The 21,554-nt window shown below is 43.1% G+C and overlaps 1 long non-coding RNA gene across 2 annotated transcripts; it reads right to left on the minus strand.

Moving 5' to 3' along the window:
* Positions 1–1,003: 1,003 nt before the first annotated feature.
* LOC125628177 (uncharacterized) lies at positions 1,004–3,629 on the minus strand. 2 transcript variants are annotated; one of them, XR_012665670.1, is made up of 4 exons: positions 3,558–3,629; positions 3,397–3,445; positions 2,272–2,478; positions 1,004–2,096 (listed from the first exon to the last, which is right to left on the minus strand). It is a non-coding gene; the product is annotated as an uncharacterized LOC125628177 (long non-coding RNA). The 2 variants fall into 2 exon arrangements; XR_007354164.2 differs by lacking the exon at positions 2,272–2,478.
* Positions 3,630–21,554: the final 17,925 nt, after the last annotated feature.

Here is a 21,554-nt window from a genome sequence, read left to right on the forward strand (position 1 = left end):
CACCATCTCCAATTTTTCAACATCCTTTTTTATTCTGTGGACACCATAACTGTATGCACCATTCATGTATCAGCCTCACCAATGTCCATAGACAGAGGTGAAGTTACCTCCCTTTAACTCACTACTTCAAGTTTTATTTTTAATCCAAGGATTGCTTTTCGCCACAGCATCACTCTGGGAACCGATGTTAAGTTGCTTTCCACTATGACCCCCAAATCCTTTTCAGAGTCACTGTGTTCCAGGATACAGTCCCCCATTATGTTAATATGGCCTGTATTTCTTGTTCTTAAAGGTAAAACATTTGCATTTGGCTGTATTAAAATGTATTTTATTTGAATAGGCCTGTTTTACTAAGTGATCCAGGTTACTCTGTATGACTGCCCTGTCCTAATTATTTACCACTACACCAATCAATCTTTGGGTCATCCACAAAGTTTGTTAGCAGTGATTTTATATTTACTTCCAGATCATTGATGAAAATGTTGAATAGTGTTGGGCCTAGTCCTGAGCCCTGTGGAACCCCACTAGAAATACACCCATTCAATTATGATTTCCAGCTGATAATTGATTTTTTAGATTTGTCACTTAGCCAGTTCTTAATCCATTTAACATGTACTTTGTTGATATTGTATAATGATAACTTTTTATTCAGGATGACATGTAGTACTAATTCAAATGCCTTACAGAAGTCTATATCAGTGGTTCTCAAAGCCAGTCTGCCACTTGTTCAGGGAAAGCCCCTGGCGGGCCGGACCAGTTTGTTTACCTGCCGCGTCCACAGGTTCAGCCAATCGCGGCTCCCACTGGCCGTGGTTCACCGCTCCAGGCCAATGGGGGCTGCAGGAAGCGGTGCGGGCCAAGGGACGTGCTGGCCGCCCTTCCGCAGCCCCCATTGGCCTGGAGTGGCGAACCGCGGCCAATGGGAGCCGCAATCGGCTGAACCTGCGGACGCAGCAGGTAAACAAACTGGTCCAGCCCACAAGGGGCTTTTCCTGAACAAGCGGTGGACGGTCTTTGAGAACCACTGGTCTATATGTATTTAATCTACCTGTACATCTTACAGTTACCATTATCTACCAAACTTGTAATCTTATCAAAGTATGAATTCAGGTTTGTTTGACATTACCTATTTTCCATAAAACCATGTTCATTGGCATCAATTATATTCCTAAGCTTTAATTTTTTATTTATTGAATCCCATATCTGCTTTTCCATTATTTTGCCAAGGATTGACATTAAGCTAATTGGCCTGTGGTTATCTAGGTTATCCTGCTTGTCTTTTTTGAATATTGGTGTGACATTAGCACTCTTCTTGAATTTTCCAGGTGTTCCAAGATTTATTCAAAATCATCATTAGTTGACCAGAGATCACCTCAACCAGGTGTTTTAGGACTCTTGGGCGCAAGTTATCAGGGCCTACTGATTTAATAGATGTTTTTTTTTAACATTGCCCGTAGTAATTAATGGACAGGAATGTATTTCACCATCCTCATATGATACAACTACATTATCCTGCTTCTTTCAAAAAAACATGTGCATACATATACATTTCCAAATACAGAACAGAAATATTTATTGAACACTTCTGCATTTTCCACATCATTAACAATGTTATAATCTCTAGTAATGGGCCACAAGACTGTCCTTTATAGGACAGAATTATGCCATTTGTGCTACAGGTCTAACTGTGAGTTGACAGCGAGAGAAGGTTGTTATTCATATGCTGAATCTTGGGGAGGAATAAAGAGGAGCAGTTGTCAAGGAGAGCCCAACCATCTCTCTCCCTTCTTTTCCAAATACATTTGTTATGGCAGCAGCTGGGCTGTATTCCAAGTGTTCCCAGTGCAGCATTTGGTGGTGGTGGTGATGGCGGCAATGCTGCTTTGGTGGTGGGCTTTGCCTTAGCTTAGAATGTTTGTAGTCAGTTACTATTTCTGGAAGGTTGCCAACATTTTTGCTGATGATGCAAGTGGCACAAGGGAAATGACCATTTTAAATAGTTTATAACCCAGCTAAGCCTGAAATGAATTTATTGGGTCAAAGAATAGGCACTAATCTGATCCAAAGGCTTTCTCCCAATGAATTTCAAGTGTTTCCTGTAAAAAAAAAACAGTGCTGTTAGAGCTTCTCAAAAAAGATTATAAACATATTTTGTAATGGAAATTGTTAGGGAAGCTAACTGCAACAATTACTACAAATGCCCCCTATAATTCTGCTTCCAGGGTGATGAAGACAGTGTAGATTCACAGGGCCAGATATAAAACAGCATACCTTCATTGACTTCAGTGAGGCTACACCAGTTGAGGATCTGGCATGTAGTGTACAGTGTACAATTGTTGGGCAACCTTGATTCTCTCGTGGGACTCAAGAACTTTCTTGGTCATCTGAGTTCCTGCTGTCTGTGTGACCATAGTGTTATCTGTGTTCGATCTGTGCTACCCTGAGGCAGTTCAGACAGGAGCTCTGATCTGTGGTTCTCTGTTGCAAACAGAAATTATGACTGTTCCTGCTGAGAATATCTAGAAGGAATAAAGACTGACTGCTTTGTGTATCTTTGATTTATGCAAGTAAGGAAAAAGACAGTGGTCTAATCACAAAGAGAAAATAAGAGATGGAGAGAGAGAAAGAGAGAGAGAGAGAGAGAGATTTAACAGTAAATGTAAAATAACTAAAGGGAAGAGAGAAGAAACCAGAGTGACATAATGAAAATGGTAATGAAGTAAAGCGAAACAAAGGAGAGAAAAATTGAAGCTAAAGAGACAGTCAGAAAAGGTAATGTCTTGGAGAGATGAAAAAAATAATAGAATTTGATTATGTAAAGACCCTAAGCATTTAAATGGTGCTAAATACAAATATTACATCAGAATTAGGATAAAGGAAAATACAGAACCTTAGTCCTGAAAAGAGAGATCCAAATATATTTGCAGCAAAAAATCCAGTAAAAGAAAACAGCAAATATATAATATATTAATTTATATTTCTAAAAAGTTGGATACTGTCAAGATTCCTTCCCCACTCTGAATTCTAGGGTACAGATGTGGGGACATGCATGAAAGACCCCCTAAGCTTATTCTTACCAGCTTAGGTTAAAAACTTCTTCAAGGCATAAACTTTGCCTTGTCCTTGAACCCTATGCTGCCACCACCAAGCATGTTAAACAAAGAACAGGGAAAGAGCCCACTTGGAGACGTCTTCCCCTGAAAATATCCCTCCAACCCCTATACCCTCTTTCCTGGGGAAGGCTTGATAAAAATCCTCACCAATTTGCATAGGTGAACACAGACCCAAACGCTGGGATCTTAAGAACAATGAAAAAGCACTCAGGATCTTAAAAGAAGAATTTTAATGAAAGAAAAAGTAAAAGAATCACCTCTGTATAATCAGGATGGTACATACCTTACAGGGTAATCAGATTCAAAACACAGGGAATCCCTCTAGGCAAAACCTTAAGTTACAAAAAGATACAAAAACAGGAATATACATTCCATTCAGCACAGCTTATTTATCAGCCATTTAAACAAAAGGAAATCTAACACATTTCTAGCTAGATTACTTACTAATAAGTTCTAATACTCCATTCCTGTTCTGTTCCCGACAAAAGCATCACACACACAGACAGACCCTTTGTTCCCCCGCCCCTGCCTCCAGCTTTGAAAGTAACTTGTCTCCTCATTGGTCATTTTGGTCAGGTGCCAGCGAGGTTATCTTAGCTTCTTAACCCTTTATAGGTGAAAGCATGTTTCCTCTGGCCAGGAGGGATTTTATAGTTCTGTATACAGAAAGGTGGTTACCCTTCCCTTTATATTTATGACAGATACAAAATTATTTTGAGCCTGATTCTCGACTCCTTTGCACCATGTGTAAGGATTTATATGTGTCCAGAATGGACAATGGTTTTGAAATGCTACTATCCTGACTTTTGTTGGATACAAAAGTCACTCACTTTGCACAGTTATAAATGATTACACAAGATCGAAGGTGGTGTGTGTATGTTTGTGTGTGTGTGAGTGTGTGAGAGAGAGAGAGAAATACCATCAAAATGGATAGGTGGTCACAAAGGAGAACAAAGTTAATATAGGACTGAAAAAATTACTCTTAGTTCTATTGCTAGCATATTCCTCTGCAATGCATTGTATTGTATATGTTAACTGCTATTAATTCCTGATATGACTTATAATTAGAGATGGCCTTAAATTTTTCATCATAGCTACTCAATTAAAAATGAGTTTATCTGACCCAACTAAAAATTTTCACAGAAAATGTTTATATTATTTAGGGTTTTTTATTGAAAAAATTCTAAATGAAGTAATTTTCATCTTGAGAAATTTTATTACCAGTTTTTCAGTTTCTTTCTCTGGCTCTCTCACTGCAAAATAAGAATCCCTCAGGTAGGCTCATGAGTAGGGTTAATTTGTAGGCCCCGTTATTACAACAGCTGATGGAGTCTACATGTAGCAGATGGGGCAGGGCCAAGAATGGACATTTCTGTGACTGAATATAAACTGTTTTAAATTACATAGGTGTCTTTTCTGCCCAGAGGCCCCAGAACTGGGGGAGCAGAAAATGGTCCTCTCAACTGCATCCAGTATAAACTTTGCACAGCTGGAAAGGTAGCCCATGGGCTCTTCTTGAGGCCTGAACCTGCAGCAGTTTTTATTTAGGAAAATACCCATTGATTTCACTTCAGGGCAGGGGACAGCAAGTCACAAAGTTCCATGAAAGTGGCCCTACGCAGACAAAAGTTTCTCAGCCACTGGGAATCATCCCATACCTGCAACACTATGCGGTCCCACCAGTCTGTGCTTGTTTCCTGGGCCCAGAATTGGGGTTCCACTGCATGAACCTGGCCCAACACCACTATGATCTTCCAATCGCCACATGCCGTGCTTCTAGGAATGTCTGTGTCCATGTCCTCATCACTATCGTAATCATGTTGTCGTCACTACCTCGCCCGGTTTTGCAGGTACTGCACATACTGCTGGATAATGCATGAGATATTTACAATGGTCAAAACTGCAGCAGAGATCTGAGTGGGCTCCATGCTTGCCGTACTATGGTGCCTGCACAGATAATCCTAGAAAAAGGGCGCGAAACATAGGAGAGCAGAGTGGCAATGGAAGAGGTGCTGTTCAGTTCACGATAGCTGAAAAAAGGCAGAAATGGTTGTCTTCTGTAGCTTTCACAGAGGGGAAGCCCAGTACAGACAACATGGAGAAGCTCAGAAGTGCAGCAATAGAGGGAGAGCAAAGTTAGCGTTGGAAGCTGTGCTGCTCGGTTCATGATGGCAGAGCAGAGTTGGCAGCAGAAGCGGTCGATGAAGAAGAGAAAGAGTAGATACTTATAGAGATTACATAGAAAGACGAGAGGAAATGTGAGGTAGATTCATAGCACCAGGAGAGAAACCGTACTGCACCATCTGCTGAAAGCCAAAAAGGTGTGAAACGATTGTCTGCTGTAGCTTTCATGGAGGGAGGAGCAACTGATGGCACACACCCAGAAACACCCATAAGAATGTTTTTGCCCCATCATGCACTGGGAGCTTAACTCAGAATTCCAGTGGGCAGCAGGGACTGCGGAAACTGTGGGATAGCTACCCACAGTGCACCACTCTGACATTCGATGCTAGCCTCGATACTGTGGACACACTCCGCCAAACTCACATGATTTAGTGGGGACACAGATGACCGAGTGTATAAAATAGCTTCCAAAAATTCGAATAGAATAATTTTGAAATAATTTTGTACTGTAGACGTACCCTTAGACTCGTAGAAAATGGTCCAGAAGGTTCATTTATATTTTGAATCTAGATAAAATGGACCACACTTCACTATACCAATTTCTTTCACTTTTTTCTCTAGGGAAGCAGCCTCTCAGTCACCGTAGAATAAATAATATTTGTCCTCTGCTGAGGATGGAACTTGGACATTTCCGTTTGGTTTGCCTAATCATATCCTGGAATCACAGAATCTTCAACTTTTATTTACTTCAACAAAAACAGAGAATATTCAACACCTTGCAGAATCTGGCCCTGTATGAATATCAAGCCACCTCCTTCCTGAAAAGATAAAGCTATCTCTTCCCCTATCACTGAGCAACGCAAAAGTTTTTTTTTATTTCTGTGCATACATTATTCCATATGTTCCAGTGCACTTCTGGAGTCGCTCTCAACGCTGAGTGCCTACCTCAGGACAGACTGTCAGAAAACAGGGCAGACACCCTAAGCTGGTGATGTGTTCTATAATAAATTTTCACCAAGCCAGAGACAAATGTGATCATTATACCAGCCTTACAATGGATTCACATAGATTCCCTTAGATTCTCTATTCTATCTGGCCACCCAGCCAAATTGGACTTTTTAACAAAAAATCAGTTATACCAAAAATTACACCACATATGCTTCCAGTCCCAAGAAACCAGTCACTTTCTCAAGATGAATTGGTAATATCCATTTTACACCAAAGACAATGCTGGTAGTCAGTTCTATAGCAAACTAACTAAAAGTTTATTAGCTAAGAAAAGGAAATGAGAGTTACTGAGAGGTCAGACACATAGATGAACATGATTTGTTGGGGAACAGTCAACATGTTTTTTTGTAAAGGGAAATCATGCCTCACCAGTCCACTAGAATTCATTGAGGGAGTCAATGAGCATGTGGACAAGGGGGATCCAGTGGATACAGTGTATTTAGATTTTCAGAAAGCCTTTGACAAGGTCCCTCACCAAAGCCTCTTAAGCAAAGTAAGCAGTCATGGGATAAGAGGGAAGGTTCTCTCATGGATTGGTAACTGGTTAAAAGATAGGAAACAAAGGGTAGGAATAAATGGTTAGTTTTCAGAATGGAGACAGGTAAATAGTGGTGTTTCTGAGGGGTCTGTTCTGGGACTAGTCCTATTCAACGTATTCATAAATGATCTGGAAAAAGGGGTAAACAGTGAAGTGGCAAAATTTGCAGATGATATAAAACTACTCAAGATAGTTAAGTCCCAGACAGACTGTGAAGAGCTAGAAAAGGATGTCTCAGGTGACTGGGCAATATAATAGCAGATGAAATTCAATGTTGATAAATGCAAAGTAATGCACATTTCAAAACATAATCCCAACTATACATATAAAATTATGGGGTCTAAATTAGCTGTTACCACTCAAGAAAGAGGTCTTGGAGTCATTGTGAATAGTTCTCTGAAAACTCAATGTGCAGCGGCTGTCAAAAAAGTTAACCGAATGTTGGGAATCATTAAGAAAGGGATAGATAAGACAAAAATATCATATTGCCTCTATATAAATCCATGGTATGCCCACATCTTGAATACTGCATGCAGATGTGGTCACCCCACCTCAAAAAAGATTTATTGGACTTGGGAAAGGTTCAGAAAAGGGTAACAAAAATTATTAGAGGTATGGAACAGCTGCTATATGAGGAGAGACTAATAAGATTGGGAATTTTCAGCTTGTAAAAGAGACAACTAAGATTGAGGTCTGTAAAATCATGACTGGTGTGAAGAAAGTAAATAAGGAAGTGTTATTTACTCCTTCTCATAACACAAGTACTAGGGGGCACCAAATGAAATCAATAGGCAGCAGGTTTAAAACAAACAAAAGGAAGTGTTTTTTCATACAACGCACAGTCAACCTGTGGAACTCCTTGCCAGAGGATGTTGTGAAGGCCAAGTATATTTCAGGGTTAAAAAAAAACCTAGATAAATTCATGGAGCATAGGTCCATCAATGGCTATTAGCCAGGATGGGCAGGGATCGTGTCTCTAGCCTCTGTTTGCCAGAAGCTGGGAATGGGCGACAGGGGATGGATCACTTGACAATTACCTGTTCTGTTCATTTCCTGTGGGTCACCTGACATTGGCCACTGTAGGAAGACAAGATACTGGGCTAGATGGACCTTTGGTCTGACCCAGTATGACCATTCTTATATTCTTAAAGCAGGTAAAATATATGCACAGATGAGTCACAGTTTGTAATCCCAAATGGTGGCAGTGAAATAATAAATTGCATTTCCCAAAAGTCTTTTCAGGGTTTCGAGATTGTCAATGAGGATCTCTGCTGTGTATCCGATACACTTCCCTGTAAACGTCTAAACAGTCCAGAGATGAAGGATCTTTCCTTGAATCCATTCTTATAGCATCTTCTCACAGAAAACAAGTTGATAATGTCACTTCCTGCATGGGCTTTTTCTTTGATGACTGAGTGAGGAATGCATTTTGAGTCATTGACCTCCAATCATCACATGCAATTACCACTTGCTTTGAAATTAGCACTTTTTCTGTTAATGTTCTTCATCTGCATTCCATAAGGCTTCTTTCTCATTTGATGCGTTATTTAGTTGCTACTACATTATAACAGATAAATGAAAAAAAATGCAAGTAATATCCCACTGGATTTCATGAGGTTAAAACATCAAATACCCTCTTATACGTTTAACAATCACTTTGATGCTAATACAAAAGTGAATAGGTCTGGTGCTCTGGCATGTGCTGACACCTGGTCTGTTAGTATCACAAAGTATTGACACAGTGCCTGGACAGAAATAGTAACATTACCCAAGAAACTCAAAAGAAGACCATAGAAGTAGATCAAAAATAATCTCTCCTATCCACTTGGAGTGAAACCAGAACTAGAGTTAGAGAATTTTGCTGGTCAGTGGCAAGCATTGTCTGTTAATACTTACTTATTTTAGGAAGGGGGCGGGGGGTGAGAAGGTGGAAGGATTAAATGAAATGGAATTTTAAAATCAGAAGCAAAAAAATAAAAAAAAACCCCTGAAATAAGTTTTGACAACATGTTCGAAAATGTAACTAAAGAAACACAAGAAAGAGAGAAAAACAGAATAAATTAAAATATTAAGATGGGGAAGGGTCAGAAATGTAGATTGAATTAAGCAGAGATTTATGTGTAGATCAAATGCACCCACTAACCAGGCTGTAGGGGAGTTTCTGCAGGGGAGGAGGTTTCAAGCTCACTATTTGAAATATATTTGGTATTTTCTGATTCATTGAAAATATCCTAGATTGCGTCATCATAGATACCAGAAATCTCACTGCATTCTAGGGCATCGGCAGCATTGACAGATGATACATTCTGGATATTATAAGTGAGCCAGAAAGTACCAGAAGGATTTCACAAAAGGAAACAAGAATATTTAAAAAGCTAGCAAAATCTTAGTTCTTTGCTAAATGCTCCTACAACCTGGTTAACAGGTGGGGTATTCCACTCAGAAAATCTGGGTGTAATTCGTTTTTCATTTTAGGTCTGCAGTTCACTGTTAAAATAGAGACAAAACTGTGTTCTTCAAACACAAAAATCTTCTCCTGCTCCTCAATAACTGCACAAATCTAAATGCATAAACATGACACATAGCTGTTTAAAATATTGCATTAAAGTAATTTGCTCTTGAAGGAGAGTGTTGAGCAGTTTGCAGTAGAAGAAGGAGTTGATTTCAGTGAATAGGAATTGGAAAGGAGCACAACTACAAAATTACACTTTTAATGACATTTTTAAAAAGGCTTAGTAACCATTACAAATAATACCAAAACTAGAAGCAAAACAAGAATCTACCTTTAGTGTTTGTTTCTATGTTAAAAATGTTGAGTTCTGGAGTCCATGACTGGAATGAGATTTCCAGCACTTCTACAATGTTTATTATTTAGGTGCACTAACCCTTGGGTAATATGGATATTTTGCTACCTGTGTTTGTAGTTACTGGTCCTCAGATAATGATGCTATATTTTGCCATCATTAGTGGAACTATTCTCTTACAAAGTTGATATACATAATGGTTGTGTAGCAGATCAGCAAGTACAAGACATATGTTTGGTGAATAGTCTTAGAAAAATTTATACACAAAGTATCTGCATTTCTATAACTACTTGCCTAATTACTGGCAAACAAGAGTAAGCTCCCTCCTCAAGGAGCTAGTGCGGTGAATATTGTACATTAAATTTAATAGACTAATTTTTGCCTTGATATCCAGAGTTTAAACTCATCTGTTAGCTGACACAGTACTGAGTAATTTTCATTTAGGGGTTTAATCTTTACAAACACTTTGTACTTTAGTTTGGGCAGTAGTAGAGCTGTGTTGGACTATGTGCTCTTTGTCTTGCTAACACGAACAGTGCCGTTAACTTCAGTGGTAGTACTTGTGCTGATAAGCTAAGCAGGATTTGGTCCTAACTATATATGCTATTTGCCATGTGCTCCCTGGAGGTACTAACTCATGATACACCATTATGTTCTGTTCAGATAGATGTCATGGGCTTAAACCTCAGAATATGATAAAGGGGCATTTGGGGGTGGCAAAAGTGGCTTTATACTACATTTTCTCAAGCATGGGGTCAGCTGGTACTAACGTGACCCCCTTGTGCAGGTTAGAGCAGCTTTAGGGCTGTTCTAAACTGTACCTAGATTCAATGGCCTTCAAAGGGGCATTCTGCAGTTGAGGATAGCCCATGTGCAATGGGTCTCCAATCAGACCCTTTTCCCATGGAAAGGTGGATGGTGAAGGCCCAGCTTTGTCGGTCCAGGTGCCAGGGGAATTCCTCAGTAATGTTTAAGGTGCTTTATGTAAGTACTGTGTTTAAGCACAGTTTTATAAAAGAAATAAAATGGTCAAAGATTAAGAGAAATTCCTGTCTCAGTTGATCAGAGAAACATGTATGGAGGGAGTTTTCCCTAAACTGCTCTCCAGTTGTCTCATAGAACTCTTATAAAGCTTTGCCTGAACCCAGTCCTTGAGACTATGGAAAAATGAAATATTTGGATAAGAGATCAGCAAATCTGTGTGTTTGATCTGGGTGATATGATGAAAGCTTAGACCAATATGGGTGCTGAGATTTAAAATAATGATGCTTAAACTTCTGTGTAAAATTCAGTGGTCTAAAAGTCCTAGCCATACTGTGGTTAAAATTCTGCTCTCTACAGCCATGTTTAAGCACAGATGTCATTTAGCCCTGGTCCACACTAGGACTTTAGGTCGAATTTAGCAGCATTAAATCGATTTAAACCTGCACCCGTCCACACAATGAAGCCCTTTATTTCAACTTAAAGGGCTCTTAAAATCGATTTCCTTACTCCACCCTTGACAAGTGGATTAGCGCTTAAATCGACCTTGCCGGCTCGAATTTGGGGTACTGTGGACACAATTCGATGGTATTGGCCTCCGGGAGCTATCCCAGAGTGCTCCATTGTGACCGCTCTGGACAGCACTCTCAACTCAGATGCACTGGCCAGGTAGACAGGAAAAGAACCGCGAACTTTTGAATCTCATTTCCTGTTTGGCCAGCGTGGCAAGCTGCAGGTGACCATGCAGAGCTCATCAGCACAGGTGACCATGATGGAGTCCCAGAATCTCAAAAGAGCTCCAGCATGGACCGAACGGGAGGTATGGGATCTGATCGCTGTTTGGGGAGAGGAATCCGTGCTATCAGAACTCCGTTCCAGTTTTCGAAATGCCAAAACCTTTGTCAAAATCTCCCAGGGCATGAAGGACAGAGGCCATAACAGGGACCCGAAGCAGTGCCGCGTGAAACTGAAGGAGCTGAGGCAAGCCTACCAGAAAACCAGAGAGGCGAATGGCCGCTCCGGGTCAGAGCCCCAAACATGCCGCTTCTATGATGAGCTGCATGCCATTTTAGGGGGTTCAGCCACCACTACCCCAGCCATGTTGTTTGACTCCTTCAATGGAGATGGAGGCAATATGGAAGCAGGTTTTGGGGACAAAGAAGATGATGATGATGATGAGGTTGTAGATAGCTCACAGCAAGCAAGCGGAGAAACCGCTTTTCCCGACAGCCAGGAACTGTTTCTCACCCTGGACCTGGAGCCAGTACCCCCCGAACCCACCCAAGGCTGCCTCCTGGACCCAGCAGGCGGAGAAGGGACCTCTAGTGAGTGTACCTTTTAAAATACTATACATGGTTTAAAAGCAAGCATGTGAAAGGATTACTTTGCCCTGGCATTCGCGGTTCTCCTAGATGTAGTCCTAAAGCCTTTGCAAAAGGTTTCTGGGGAGGGCAGCCTTATTGCGTCCTTCATGGTAGGACACTTTACCACTCCAGGCCAGTAACACGTACTCGGGAATCATTGTACAACAAAGCATTGCAGTGTATGTTTGCTGGCATTCAAACAACATCCGTTCTTTATCTCTCTGTGTTATCCTCAGGAGAGTGAGATATAATTCATGGTCACCTGGTTGAAATAGAGTGCTTTTCTTCAGGGGTCACTCAGAGGAGCCCATTCCTGCTGGGCTGTTTGCCTGTGGCTAAACAGAAATGTTCCCCGCTGTTAGCCACAGGGAGGGGGGAAGGTTGAGGGGGTAGTCACACGGTGGGGGGAGGCAAAATGTGACCTTGTAACGAAAGCACATGTGCTATGTATGTAATGTTAACAGCAAGGTTTACCCTGAAAGAGTGTAGCCACTGTTTTATAAAATGTGTCTTTTTAAATACTGCTGTCCCTTTTTTTTTCTCCACCAGCTGCATGTGTTTCAGTGATCACAGGATCTTCTCCTTCCCAGAGGCTAGTGAAGCTTAAAAAGAAAAAAAAATGCACTCGCGATGAAATGTTCTCCGAGCTCATGCTGTCCTCCCACACTGACAGAGCAGAGACGAATGCGTGGAGGCAAATAATGTCGGAGTGCAGAAAAGCACAAAATGACCGGGAGGAGAGGTGGAGGGCTGAAGAGAGTAAGTGGTGGGCTGAAGACAGGGCTGAAGCTCAAATGTGGTGGCAGCGTGATGAGAGGAGGCAGGATTCAATGCTGAGGCTGCTGCAGGACCAAACCAGTATGCTCCAGTGTATGGCTGAGCTGCAGCAAAGGCAGCTGGAGCACAGACTGCCACTGCAGCCCCTCTGTAACCAACCGCCCTCCTCCCCAAGTTCCATAGCCTCCACACCCAGACGCCCAAGAACGGGGTGGGGGGGCCTCCGGCCAACCAGCCACTCCACCACAGAGGATTGCCCCAAAAAAAGAAGGCTGTCATTCAATAAATTTTAAAGTTGTAAACTTTTAAAGTGCTGTGCTTAAAGTGCTGTGTGGCATTTTCCTTCCCTCCTCCACCACCCCTCCTGGGCTACCTTGGTAGTCATCCCCCTATTTGTGTGATGAATGAATAAAGAATGCATGAATGTGAAGCAACAATGACTTTATTGCCTCTGCAAGCGGTGATTGAAGGGAGGAGGGGCGGGTGGTTAGCTTACAGGGAAGTAGAGTGAACCAAGGGGCGGCGGGTTTCATCAAGGAGAAACAAACAGAACTTTCACACCGTAGCCTGGCCAGTCATGAAACTGGTTTTCAAAGCTTCTCCGATGCGTACCGCACTCTCCTGTGCTCTTCTAACCACCCTGGTGTCTGGCTGCGTGTAACCAGCAGCTAGGCGATTTGCCTCAACCTCCCACCCCACCATAAACGTCTCCCCCTTACTCTCACAGATATTGTGGAGCACACAGCAAGCAGTAATAACAGTGGGAATATTGGTTTCGCTGAGGTCTAAGCGAGTCAGTAAACTGCGCCAGCGCGCCTTTAAACGTCCAAATGCACATTCTACCACCATTCTGCACTTGCTCAGCCTGTAGTTGAACAGCTCCTGACTACTGTCCAGGCTGCCTGTGTACAGCTTCATGAGCCATGGCATTAAGGGGTAGGCTGGGTCCCCAAGGATACATATAGGCATTTCAACATCCCCAACAGTTATTTTCTGGTCTGGGAATAAAGTCCCTCCCTGCAGCTTTTGAAACAAACCAGAGTTCCTGAAGATGCGAGCATCATGCACCTTTCCCGGCCATCCCACGTTGATGTTGGTGAAACGTCCCTTGTGATCCACCAGAGCTTGCAGCACTATTGAAAAGTACCCCTTGCGGTTTATGTACTCGGCGGCTTGGTGCTCTGGTGCCAAGATAGGGATATGGGTTCCGTCTATGGCCCCACCACAGTTAGGGAATCCCATTGCAGCAAAGCCATCCACTATGACCTGCACATTTCCCAGGGTCACTACCCTTGATATCAGCAGATCTTTGATTGCGTGGGCTACTTGCATCACAGCAGCCCCCACAGTAGATTTGCCCACTCCAAATTGATTCCCAACTGACCGGTAGCTGTCTGGCGTTGCAAGCTTCCACAGGGCTATCGCCACTCGCTTCTCAACTGTGAGGGCTGCTCTCATCTTGGTATTCATGTGCCTCAGGGCAGGGGAAAGCAAGTCACAAAGTTCCATGAAAGTGCCCTTACGCATGCGAAAGTTTCGCAGCCACTGGGAATCGTCCCAGACCTGCAACACTATGCGGTCCCATCAGTCTGTGCTTGTTTCCCGAGCCCAGAATCGGCGTTCCACAGCATGAACCTGCCCCATTAGCACCATGATGCATGCATTGGCAGGGCCCATGCTTTCAGAGAAATTTGTGTCCATGTCCTGATCACTCACGTGACCGCGCTGACGTTGCCTCCTCGCCCAGTATCGCTTTGCCAGGTTCCGGTGCTGCATATACTGCTGGATAATGCGTGTGGTGTTTAATGTGCTCCTAATTGCCAAAGTGAGCTGAGCGGCCTCCATGCTTGCCTTGGTATGGCGTCCGCACAGAAAAAAGGCGCGGAATGATTCTCTGACGGAGGGAGGGGCGACTGACGACATGGCTTACAGGGTTGGCTTCAGGGAGCTAAAATCAACAAAGGGGGTGTCTTTAAATCAAGGAGTATTTCAGGCAGGACTTCACGGAGGGTTCCAATAAGAAATGGTGCACCTAAGTTATTGTTCTTATTGGAACAAGGAGGTTAGCCTGGCCTCTGATTGATACATGGCTAGATTTACCTCGCTGCACCTTCTCTGTGAGTGACTGCAGTGTGACCTAGAGGAATGAGTCCCCTAGACAGGGGAGGAGGCAAATGAGTACAAAACAAATCTGGTCTATTTCTTGTTTTGACCCACTCCATCTATCTTTTACATCTTTGGCTGGCAGCAGACGGTGCAGTACGACTGCTAGCCATCCTCATCTCTTGCCTGCCTGGCAGAAGATGGTACAGTACGACTGCTAGCCATCCTCATCTCTTGCCTGCCTGGCAGAAGATGGTACAGTACGAATGCTAGCAGTCCGTATCGCCTGCCCACTCACCATAAGACGGTTCAATAGGACTGACTGCAGGACTAAAGAGAATGACCTGGTCAAGTCACTCCAAATTTAGTCCCTGCGCCCATGTCTGCCCAGGCGCTCCCAGCCGACGTGGCCAGGAGCACCTCGGACACGACGAGGACGACTACCAGTCATATTGCACCGTCTGCTGCCAGAAGGCAATGGGTTGCTGCTACTGTGTAGCAAAGCCGTACCGCGTCTGCCAGCACCCAGGAGACATAGGGTGACGGTTACCTAAGCGGGCTCCGTGCTTGCCGTGGTATGGCGTCTGCACAGGTAACTCAGGAAAAAAGGCGCGAAACGATTGTCTGCCCTTGCTTTCATGGAGGGAGGGAGGGAACGGGGGCCTGACGATATGTACCCAGAACCACCCGCGACAATGTTTTAGCCCCATCAGAGTGCTCCATTATGACTGCTCCGGACAGCACTCTCAGATGCCCAATTGTTTGCCGTTGCTCTGATGCAGGGAGAGGCGACTGAGGACACGGCTTACAGGGTTGGCTTCAGGGAGCTAAAATCAACAAAGGGGGTGTCTTTACATCAAGGAGTATTTCAGGCAGGACTTCACGGAGGGTTCCAATAGGAAATGGTGCACCTAAGTTATCGTTCTTATTGGAACAGGAAGGTTAGCCTGGCCTCTGATTGATACATGGCTAGATTTATCTCGCTGCACCTTCTCTGTGAGTGACTGCAGTGTGACCTAGAGGAATGAGTCCCCTAGACGGGAGAGGGGGGGAAGCAAATGAACACAGAACAAATCTGGTCTATTTCTTGTTTTGATCCACTCCATCTATCTTTTACATCTTTGGCTGGCAGCAGACGGTGCAGAAGGACTGCATGCCATCCAGATCTCATGGCTGCTCGGCAGAAGATGGTACAGTACGACTGCTAGCCATCCTCATCTCTTGCCTGCCTGGCAGAAGATGGTACAATGCGACTGCTAGCCATCCTCATCTCTTGCCTGCCTGGCAGAAGATGGTACAATACGACTGCTAGCCATCCTCATCTCTTGCCTGCCTGGCAGAAGATGGTACAATACGACTGCTAGCAATCCTCATCTCCTGCCTGCCTGGCAGAAGATGGTACAGTACGACTGCTAGCAGTCCGTATCGCCTGCCCACTCACCATAAGACGGTTCAATAGGACTGACTGCAGGACTAAAGAGAATGACCTGGTCAAGTCACTCCAAATTTAGTCCCTGCGCCCATGTCTGTCCAGGCGCTCCCAGCCGACGTGGCCAGGAGCACCTTGGACATGACGATGACGGCTACCAGTCGTACTGCACCGTCTGCTGCCACAAGGCAAGGGGTTGCTGCTACTGTGTAGCAATGCCGTACCACGTCTGCCAGCACCCAGGAGACATAGGGTGATGGTTACCTGAGCGGGCTCCATGCTTGCCGTGGTATGGCGTCTGCACAGGTAACTCAGGAAAAAAGGCGCGAAATGATTGTCTGCCCTTGCTTTCACGGAGGGAGGGAGGGAACGGGGGCCTGACGATATGTACCCAGAACCACCCGCGACAATGTTTTAGCCCCACCAGGCATTGGGATCTCAACCCAGAATTCCAATGGGCAGCGGAGACTGCGGGAACTGTGGGATAGCTACCCACAGTGCAACGCTCCGGAAGTTGACTCTAGCCTCGGTATTGTGGAAGCGCTCCGCCGAGTTAATGCACTTAATGCACTTAGAGCATTTTCTGTGGGGACACACACACTCGAATATATAAAACCGATTTCTAAAAAAACGACTTCTATAAATTTGACCTTATTCCGTAGTGTAGACATACCCTAACACACTTTCAGCCAAAATATTTCACTTTGTAAGAGACTTCACTGGATCTGAATAAACCCTAGAAACACTCTATTACTGACTGCAGCACTGAAGTATATGGGTTGTATTGTTTGTTCCCCACTCCCTTTACTAGGAAAACTACTTTTGTTTGGCATGTGATAAAGAGTCGATCCTTTTAAATGCCAAATTAACACAATACCACCAGTACTATGTGCATACTGTATACATTTAAAAGTACTTTAATTCAACATTTTATAAGGTGCATCATTTATTTTGTGAAAGAAGCAATTTACATTGTGCTATTTAGAATTTCAGCAATGCATCCTATTCTATTAACATACTGTGACATTGCACCCCATAATGCTTTATGGGAATATGCTTATGAATGTACATATGACATAACTGGAAAATGTTTGATGCTACATATGCCATGTAACATATCTATGTAAAGGTTATGATTCATCCTATTTGTAGGCATATGTCATTGTTGTATTATGAATATTGGCTGTATACTTGTTTGATTTTAAGTAGGTTTTAGTAAGGCATTTGGTCAGCTTCTTTAGAGAGGAATGTGCAAGTTAAGTGCCCAATCAAGAAACACTTAATGGACAATGGATCTTGGAAGGCTCCAATCCACATAAGAAGTCTACCCGAGGTCGTTCAAGGTAGCATGTGAGCAATGACTGCTGCCTGTAAAAACTGAGTCATGCATGGACATGTGACCTGCCCACGTGACTCCAAAACTCCATCTTGGAACTGGACTTTGCATAAGAGGGAGGAGGGGATCTCCACCCACAAGAAAAAGTCTATTTAAGCCCCTGGGAGACCCCTCCATTTTGTCTTCAGCTGGCTCAAGAGATAGCCTCTCCACTCTCAAAGGATACCTGAAAGAAATTGGAACAAAGGACAGTAACCACGGGGGGGTATGAGTGATTGCTGGACCCAGACTAGAAGGAGACTAGTCTGTAAAAGGAAGCTTACTGGAACATCTCTGAGGGTGAGATTTTATCCATATTCAGTTTTCTTACTGTATTAGGCATAGACTTGTGTGTTTTATTTTATTTTGCTTGGTAATTCACTTTGTTTTGTCTGTTACTACTTGGAACCACTTAAGTCCTACTTTCTGTATTTAATAAAATCACTTTTTACTTATTAATTAACCCAGAGTATGTATTAATACCTGGGGTGCAAACAACTGTGCATATCTCTCTATCAGTTTTCAGAGTAACAGCCGTGTTAGTCTGTATTCGCAAAAAGAAAAGGAGTACTTGTGGCACCTTAGAGACTAACCAATTTATTTGAGCATGAGCTTTCGTGAGCTACAGCTCACTTGACTAACCAATTTATTTGAGCATGAGCTTTCGTGAGCTACAGCTCACTTATGAAGTGTTATAGAGGGGGAACAATTTATGAGTTTACCCTGCATAAGCTTTATACAGGGTAAAATGGATTTATTTGGTGTTTGGACCCCATTGGGAGTTAGGCATCTGAGTGTTAGAGACAGGAACACTTAAGTTGCTTTCAGTTAAGCTTGCTGTTTGTGCGACATGGTTCAGACCTGGGTCTGGGTTGGCAGCAGACTAGCGGGTCTGGCTCAAACCAGGCAGGGCACTGAACCCCCAAGCTGGCAGGGAAAGTGGGCTCAGGGGTAGTCAACCATCCAACCCGTCACACATATATCATGTATTCTCAAGCCTCTAGTAATGCTTACAAATATTTAGCTATATTAATTGATTTCCAGGTCCTTCAAAACACAGAAATTAATGTTATGCCCATTTCAAAAGCTTCATACTTGTCTGGTTGGGAATGCCACATTTGGTGACAGCCTTATAGATAATTATAGCAATTGTTTCAGGAAGTTTAATTTGTCAGCAAATCAAAGGATGACAGTTTACTTTGTAAGCCACCTTTAGCTGTCAAAAAATATTCCAAAACCACTGGAAACATTTTTCAAAGTACCAAGAGTTTTTGAAACTCTTTTCCTATATTTCAAAAACATATATATACAATATAGTTTTCCAATAACGTTTCTAGTGTGGAAACCAGACCAACAAACCAAAACATTAGGGTGAATTTTTCACCCCCTGCTCTGACGTCTAAATGCCATGTAAAGGGGGGGGGAAGGTTTTGTTACTGGGGGTTGTAATGAATTGGAGCTATGTCTGTACATCTTTTCAAATTCTGGTTGATACTATGAAGTTGATTTATGAACAACTGCAGCACCATGAGTGCCTATGTGTACGTAGCTCAACTATCGCTAATGGGTTCTCTTGTAGCAGGTACACACTGGACAGATAGAGTGGGGTGCATGCACATGCCTGCATATGTGCTTAGGACTCAACCACCCTGTTCAGGTATAAACACCTGGGAACAATGGGTGAGCTGCATCCTCAGAACAACAGTTTTAATTCTACCCACTGAAGGGAGGGGGCGGAGAGGAAGAAGCAGTGAAAAGCTAGCCAGAAGACAAAACATAAAAAGTCAGAGGAGGTTAATAAAGAGTCGCAGAGAAACAGAAGAAGCCAGACAGGAGAAGGAAGCATTTTGCAGGAGATAGCAAGGTCACCCAGCATGTAGCAATTTCATGGGACAGGAGGGCCTTGCCCACTTTCCTGAGCCCAGGTGGCCCCAAGATTCTGGACAACTCAATGGACTTGGATCCTAGCCCAAAGAATGCCCTGAAGTGGTGAGGAACTGGAAGCAGGGACATGTTTTTAGGATTAATTGTTTTGTCTGTTCTGCATTTCTTGTGGTTTAAATGAGTACCCATAAAAGAGCAAATGTTTTAGACTCTGTGCAAATAGTGTGAATGGGTGTTAACTGCTTCACAACTGTTATCGGCCTCTGAGAGAGTTAAACAGTACATCTGACAATTCACACATTTGGGTGGAGTTCTAGGAGAGGGCATGTTTAAATACAATGGAATTTGAGTCACCATTGAATCCAGAGGGGTTTGGCAGCTGGACAGCAGGTTCCAGCTCTCAGAATGGGGTGCCAGATAGAAAGTCTGTGCCCTGAGAGTAGGCCTGGGACCCCAGGCTTTGGGCAGTGTCTGGACTCCATTCAGGCTACAGGAGCTTAAAACACAAGGCAATCCAGAGCAGCAAAGGCTTAGATTCCCCTCACAGGTGTCCTAGCGAGTGGCTGAAAGGGGGCTTTTTCTAGATTTTGTGTTGGGGGAGTGCTTAATTTGTAATGAAAGAAGTGCTGGGCTCAAGCAATTAGGTGCAAGGGCTCAAGCAATTTTTTTTTACATTCATAACTGATGCAGTTAGCTCAGAGGGCTATGAAATGCCAAGCCTAGAGGTGCTAGGGCTCATCCCCAGCAAGCCCTGGCACAAATTAAGTACTGGTCATATGCTGGGGCCATTGGGGTAGGCTGCAGCAACTAGCACTCAGATTCTTACTGGCAACAGCTCCTCCCCCAGACATCCACACAGATTTAGTTGCAAAGGCATTAACCCTTTATAAATTCTTGAGCAAAATGGGACTAGAGAAGACAAGACAACTGCTGGCATAGAAAGTGACAGTGGCACAAAGCACACAGCTTTGGTATTGGTGGTGATGGTGAATGTACAAGAAGGTTCTTCCATTTACATTCTAATCTATGTGGACTTCAGAAAAGCATCTGACATAGTACCACCTGAGAAACTGTTAGTTACATTGGAGATGACAGCAGTTAGTACAGGAATTGTAAAGTGTGAAAATGCTAAAGGGAAGGTCACATCAGATTGTGCTGAAAGGAGAAATGTTGGGCTGAATAGAGGCTACTAGTGGAGTTCCTCAAGTATCTGTCTCTGGATCCAATCTTATTTAATATTTTTATTAATGGCATAAAAATGTGCTAATGAAGTTTGCTGATGACACAGGGTTGGGAGGCATCATCAACACAGAGGATGATCAGAATATTATACAGAAAGAATGGGATGAACAAGAGGACTGGAGGAATAGGAATGGGATGAAAGGTTAGGCACTTAGGGACAAATAAGAAGAATTTCTGCTATAGCTGGAGACTCATCTGTTGTAAGAAGGAGGAGAAAGGCTGGGGTATATTAGTCAATCTCAGGATGATGATGGGCCTCAAAAGTAATGTGTTTAAAAAAATACAGCAGCACCAGTTCTGGGATGTATTCAGCAAGGTATTTTCATTGTAGCTAGGGAAGTATTAATGTCACTGTATAAAACACTGGCAAGATCTCATTTGGACTACTGTGTACAATTCTTGTCATCCATGTTCAAACTGGAAGAGATGCAGCAAAGGGCTAGTAGGATGATCAGGGGAATGGAGAGACTATCTTCTGAGAGGAGACTTGTTTGTTTAGCCTAGCAAAAAGAAGACTGAGAAGAGATATGACTGTTTTTTATAGATACATACGAGGGGGAGGCAAATGTTAGGTAGGGAGAAGAGCTATTTAATCTAAAGGGTAATATTGATAACTAAAAGATAGCAAGAACAAATGGATATAAACTTCCCATCAATACATTTAGACTGGAAATTAGAAGGTTGCTGACCATCAGAGGAATGAAGTTCTGTAACAGCCTTCTAATAGGAGTAGTCGGGGCAAACAACCTAACTAATTTTAAGATGGAGCTTGATGAGTTTCTGAACAAGGGTACATAATGGGTTGCCTCTGA

The sequence above is a fragment of the Caretta caretta genome, chromosome 1 (genome assembly GCF_965140235.1).
Source record: "Caretta caretta isolate rCarCar2 chromosome 1, rCarCar1.hap1, whole genome shotgun sequence".
NCBI lineage: Eukaryota > Metazoa > Chordata > Testudines > Cheloniidae > Caretta > Caretta caretta.